Raw genomic sequence first — 6,106 nt, 5'->3', positions numbered from 1 at the left:
GGAATGTTGACATTTCAGGACTTTCCTTATTGGTGAATCAAGGTTTCTCTGACGAAGACATCACATACAGCAGTATAAGTTGCAGTTTTTTCCTTCCCAAAAGACTCACTTCATTAGTTTTTTGGGTTGTTTTGTTTTGTTTCCCCACAAACATTACTAAATGCTTAACCCTGTGAAACATTCATTTATAAATTTAAAATTAGAGGTATAACTGATATTGAGTCCTTAAGTGATTATTACCTGTGAAGTTGTTGTGAGCCTATGATAATTCAGTACTATCATGTGGGGCTATAAAATTTTTTTTCAATAGTGGTTGAGCTGTTATTTGAAGATGGATTGGAATAGTCTGATATCAATTTCAATTAAGATATGTTAAAGATAATAAAGTAATTTTAGTTAATTCTCTCCTACCCTTATTTGTTATTAACTTGGTTTTCTGTATCACTGATAGCCTAGAGATTATTTTTTTCTTTTGTCTAGGCTGGTTTTTGTCCACTTGTAGCTAGTCTTTGGTATACAGACACTAGTATCACACTGAATTGCAATGTTTAAGCTCCCATTTTAAGTTCTATGCATGGCTCTGATATTTGTGGCTTTCTTCAAAGGTATATTCAATCTAGTTTTATCTGCCAAAAATTATTTTCAGGTCAGGAAGGAGTAATAGCTTTTCAAGATAAGCAATCACCACTATCTTCTGCTTAATTAAGCAAATGTTTCCTACTCTGCCTGAGTGTCTGTTGTTTACATGTTCATTATTGTCAGTGCTTGTTCTTCCAGAGAAAGATTTATCTATATTCTTCACTTGCCTAACTTTAGGTAGTACATCCCTTAACCTTGTTGCTCTCTATCTTAGGAAACCTCAGGAGTGACTCTGCTTCTGTGTTACCAAAGGTAAGTTTGTGTTCCTGTCTGTTGTCTTGTTTCCCTTCTTCCTGCTTCAAGTTAGGAAAATAATTATTTCTTCTTTTCTGTTACCTTTATTAACCAAGACCAATTATCCTTATTTCATTTTCCACATACACAGCAGCAGTCACCAAGAAGGACCGTCAGATATGTTTATTTGGTATAAACTAAGTTGGTTTGTGTTAAACTGAAATAAGCCTAAACTAAACCAAAGCAGAAGTGCTCACAGCTTTTGGATGGACATCACTAAATTAGATAAAAATTGTGCACTAGATGCAACTAGTTTAAATGGCCATTTTTTGGATGAAACTGGAATTAGACAAATTATCTGGAGAAGGGTAGTAACTAGGAGAAAGAACGCTAGTACACAGTTAAATGGTCAAAATCATTTGTCAAAAAAAGGCAAAATGATATTGTAGAAGCAGAAGCCTAGGAGAGTGTGTGAAGCTAGAGTTCTAAATAACATAATAGGATGATAGTGAACAATAGAGTGAAAGGAATGACAACAGATGGGGTTGCAGGCAAGAGAAGCTGTGTAGCTGGAAAGCATCAAAAGAACAAGCGGATACTTGTGACAGAAAATGCAATATATGTTTTTAATATACACACACGTCAAATTATCATGACAACTGATAATGAAAGGATAGATTTCAGCATTCACTAAATTGGTGCTACAGCTGAATTGTGCAGTTATTCCTTCCTATGCAGTTTACAATGAGACTGAAACCTACAGGTAAGGAGTATTAAGTTTAATGTAAAACAAGTAATTAAAATTGGACTGGACAAAACTAGTGTTTGAAGAAACAGAAAAAATAACTTTTCAGAGAGTATGCTACCTATAGTACTGAGTTGATAACTGATAGGGAAAAAGGATATACTTGCCACCACAGCTTTTTCTGAAAAAGCTGGAGACAGGGGTGGGAATTGAGTAGATCAGAATTCCTGCACAATGTGATGGATTCTTTAGTGTTCCTGTCATTTGATCATGTAGATTTAAAGCTGTAAATAGACAGCAACTTTGGAAAACACATTGAGAGTGTTAGTCTATTCTTAAACAGTGTGATGAGATTTTAGGGGCGAGCACAAGACGTGTTTCTCAAACTTCAGAGTAAGAGATGTCAGTGCTGAAAGTGAGCTGACCACATAAAAAATATAGGAAAAGAGTTTTCAGGAGATACTAGATTAGACTGCTTGCATATGTGTACAAATTAGGATGACAGGAAGTATCCAGGAAGGGAGCAGTGCAATGATTGAAGACTTCATCTGTAATAAAAAGGATTGCCACTTATATGGACATACCTTGCTAAAAGAGACACAGATTCCTCAGAAAAGGACTTTCCATTGTAACACTACTGTTCTTAGGACTTTTTCTCACATAGTGGAGAGCCAGACTGTTCTGTTGTTTAGTTTTTCTTTAATGAAAAAAAAAAAAAACCCAAAACAAAAAACCCCCAAACAAACAAACAAAAAAACAAATGAGAGAAAGAAAAAAAGTAGAAATTTAAAGCATAGACTAGACTTGCAATTGTAACAAGGAGACCTTGAAACTGAAGTAAGGAGGATGAAACAAAAAGAAATTATTTCAAATGAAACCTGTCAGTGTCTTATCCATCTAGAAAGGAATGTTATGTCTTGCACTTAACTAGCATCCTTTGTTCTGTTAAATAGTGGAATAATCTCTTTGTGGCAGTCTTATCTAGGTCTGCCTGTTTAATCACGTTAATAAATGGCAAGTGTCATGCTCATAATTGAAGACTCTGATCCTCAAGAGTAATATTTTATTCCCTCTGGTAGCGTTGCTTTCCCCTCAGCACATTGCCCTCTCCCTTCTGCATTGTCTCTCATTCTTCTGCTCTTGTATTGTTTCCTCTGAACTGTGTGCACAAGTCTGTATAAAGGTGGAAGTTAGCCTCCAAAGCACCTGTGCTGTAAGCATCTGTGGTAGAGGTCTTTAGCTGTTTTTTCTTATTTTCCTGCCTTTTTATTTATGTTTTTTCCGCAACAAGTTCTGTGAAAATCAATGACGAAAGATACTCGTACAGCAGGAAACCAGGTATGTAACTGAGAGGAAGGGAAGAGACCGTGTCAAGGCAGGAGATTTCTTGATCAAACATAACTACTGCATTCCCCAAAGAAAAAGACAGTTATTTTTTCCAAGCTTTTTATCCTCTCTTCCTCCTGTATTTTACTAAAATGCTTTTCAGATACTTTAAGTGGAAGCCTTTGGTAGTCACACACACACAGATGCAGAGCTAAGGCATTATTAGCTGAAGTAGGATGATGTTTCTGAGTATGAGTGAAGTGAGGGAAAAATGATCAGCTTCATAGTTTCTACATATGAAATTTTGGAATTGTGACTTTTTTTTTTTCCGTGCACTTGAAATTTTTCTTGCTATTAATAATATTTTTTTATTTTTCTCCAAAAGCAAAGCAGACGTAGGGGAGGACAGTATGTGTGATTGCATGATGACTGTTATGATCCTGAGAAGAATCAGTACAAACTTTCAAGTACACACAATTGTCCAAATTTTCAACCTGATGGTCTGAGAGAACTTTTTTTTTCTTGTACAACAGTTTCTTTAGCACAGCATATTAGGTTTTGCACTTCAGACTCTTTCGTGTATCTGAACTGGACATCCTATAGAAAGATTTATAAATGCAGTGTGTCTAATAAATCCCAGAGAGACCTGATATTCTTGTTCTTGTTGTTCATCAGTGCACATGAGAAGGAAACTACTATCCTGTACTGATGTAATCCTATCATTGTAGACAAAATAGTAATTTGTATAACTTCCCATACTATAGCATATGCAAACATAGAATTTTGTAGCAATTGTCAAATGAAGCACAGGTGTTGTAAGTGTTACTTTAAATTTGGAAAAAAGTAATAATTTGGCAGAAGAAAAGCAAAAAGCATCAATTTCACAGACATAACAGGCAGCAGCTAGTACTTATTTGATTTCATATTGTACATGCCTGAAATATGGAATCACATCAGTGTATGGGTTGAGTTTAATTTCAGTTTGGTGAACTCTTGCATGGTTGCACCCAGGTGTCGTTCATTTTTTGGTCTTCTAGAAAGTTTTCCTTCAAAGACTTCTGGGAACCCTGTATGTATGAAGGTGTCATTAACTGCAACCTGTTGATAGCCTGTTTTGCCTTCTTATCCAATGGAGCAGGTCAAAACCTGCCAGCAATTTTGAGGTACACAAGTAGTATTTCCCCCACCCCACCCCTGAAACCGTTGTAGTTCATTCTGCCAAGCTGCATTTGCTAATGAACACTGCTCACATTCTTGCATATTAACCAAATCAAGACTCTCAAAACAATCTCATTTGGCCAATCATAGCAAAGTAACAGCTTTAATTGCAAATGTTCAAAATCATGCAGAAAAATAAAAGCTTTATTAAAAAAAAAAAAGAAAGAAAAAAGGTCATAGCAATCATAACAATCAACTCTGTTTTCTTCTGTACTTCAGTCACTCTATATGATTAAAAAGTTGGATGTTTGTTAAAGAAAGCAGTTGCAATAGAAGTAGCACAGTTGGTTTGTTACGTTCTGCAAACTGTAAAGGCTAGAGAGGCATTATTACTTTCTAGATCTTTCCAAACAAACATGCAGGTCTGCAGTTCATATATGTGTTGTACCTTAACAGCATAATGTGACTATTCCTGACTGCCTTGAGATTTAATCTAAAAGTAATTTAAGTAGGTGTTAAGTTTTAAATGCATTATAAATGTTCTAATTTTAACTCAAATGTATTCTATATACTTCAATAAACTGAAGTTTTATTACGTGTGAATTTCAGTATATCAAGAAGAAATAACAAAGAACTGTGAAGATGGTAATTTAATCCAGATAAACAGTCTTCTCTTTAAATTTCTGCTAAATTGCACAAAGTACTTTTTCTTATGAAAATATTGACAGTGTTATTAATTACTTGTGTTTATTAATTACTATCTTAAAGTTTAGAGTGATGGTTATAAATGGCAGGAGGCACAAATATATACAAGTAACAGTACTGATGCTACCTATTTAGTCAGAGGATGGGTGGGACGTTCTCTCTGACCAGCTGGTCAGAAAGTAAAAGAATATTTAAGAAGTGACTATATAGGAGCAATAAAAGCTTGCCTGCACACTAGTCTAGCACAGTGGGAGACTTACTTTAATTGGTGAACGTATTAAATCTTTCTGTTGATGTAGTGTAATTAGATGGGAGAGTGGTCTTGCTGGTTAGGTTATTTAATTTACTGTATTTTATATGCTTCAGTTACAACTATTTTCACAGCAATATCCATTGGGAAAAGCAGAGTTAAATATTACTGTATTGATTAATTAATCTGAAGAATGTTGTTACTATTAAAGTTCAAAAGTTGAAAAGCAACAGTGATCGTTAATCATTTCTGTAAGTGGTTTTGAGGGCAGGTGGCTATTTTATTTTTCAGTTACACTTGGCATGTCCCTGCCGAGAAATTTTTTGTTGGTGGTGATTTTTTTTAAGAAATGTCACTTTCAACAATAACATGAAAAGGCCAAGAGAAAGCATATTAACCAGGTTTATTTTCTCCTTTAACAATGATTTTTTTGTCCTTACAATTTACAGTATTCTTGCATACCATTTTGAAGGGTATGCAAGCTGAGGAACATGTAGAAGGATGTCTTTTCTTTCTCCATTTGCATATCAGTTTTGTTCTGACCTTATTCTCACCTCATGTTTTCCACAAATAAGAATGGAAGTAGCCTTGCATGCTGATTCTCCCTAAATTGCTAGAGATAAAAATAGCTTTTGGAAGTGCAGTCCTATTATCCCCATGGTGGGCTACCAAACTTTTCAGTTCTAAAGCCTTCCGAGGTAGTAAGATCATCACTGAAACAGACCAACAAGTGGTTTATAATCTCTTTTGCATTGAAGCATTATATTCTTACTAGTATATTAAGTGGTGTTATTTTATCAGTGTGGTGGTCTATACTGTGCATGTGCATTACAGAAATGTTAACAGTGCTGCTATAAAATGTTCTGGTAGTATAATTTATTTTTCATGTATTAAATTCTAGCATGCAGATTGGATTAATGGGGTTTTTTCCCTTCAAAGAGGCAGCTGTTTCACTGCAAAGGAATAGAGATTGTGTGTGTTGTAAAATAGGATGAACTTTTGCAACTGAGTAGAATGTTTTTTCTTTCATTCATATAATGCGAGCTATT

Source organism: Pterocles gutturalis, unplaced genomic scaffold, assembly GCF_000699245.1.
Source record: "Pterocles gutturalis isolate BGI_N339 unplaced genomic scaffold, ASM69924v1 scaffold19725, whole genome shotgun sequence".
NCBI classification, from domain to species: domain Eukaryota; kingdom Metazoa; phylum Chordata; class Aves; order Pterocliformes; family Pteroclidae; genus Pterocles; species Pterocles gutturalis.
The sequence above is the reverse complement of the archived record's forward strand: the minus strand, read 5'-3'. Positions refer to the sequence as shown.